General features: G+C 25.7%; 1 protein-coding gene across 1 annotated transcript in view; it reads left to right on the top strand.

Moving 5' to 3' along the window:
- KLRF2 (killer cell lectin like receptor F2) overlaps positions 1–311 on the top strand; it is a 13336-nt gene that overhangs the window by 6334 nt on the left and 6691 nt on the right. The gene's annotated exons all lie outside the window — the stretch shown is intronic.

The following is a 311-nucleotide window of genomic DNA, read 5'->3' as shown; positions in this document are numbered from 1 at the left end:
AATTTATGGTAGCTAACCAAATATCCCAGACCATAGAGAAAAGTGTCAGAAAAAAATTAATAAATATAAATAAATTGAGAATATCTGAGACAAAATCTAACATACTGCCATTACAGAAAGGGCAATATCCCTTTAACAAATGTTCGTAAAAAAGGAATAGGGGAAAAATGTACATGTGAAATAATAAAAAAAATATACAAATTTTTTTTCAGGAGAAAAAAATATAAAACAAGAATCTTCACTTTATAACAGCCCACCAAATTGAAAATACAATACAAAAATAAAGATAAATAGATGATAAATGGATGGAT

This window comes from Pteropus vampyrus, unplaced genomic scaffold, assembly GCF_000151845.1.
Source record: "Pteropus vampyrus isolate Shadow unplaced genomic scaffold, Pvam_2.0 Scaffold116, whole genome shotgun sequence".
NCBI classification, from domain to species: domain Eukaryota; kingdom Metazoa; phylum Chordata; class Mammalia; order Chiroptera; family Pteropodidae; genus Pteropus; species Pteropus vampyrus.
The sequence above is the reverse complement of the archived record's forward strand: the minus strand, read 5'-3'. Positions and strand labels throughout refer to the sequence as shown.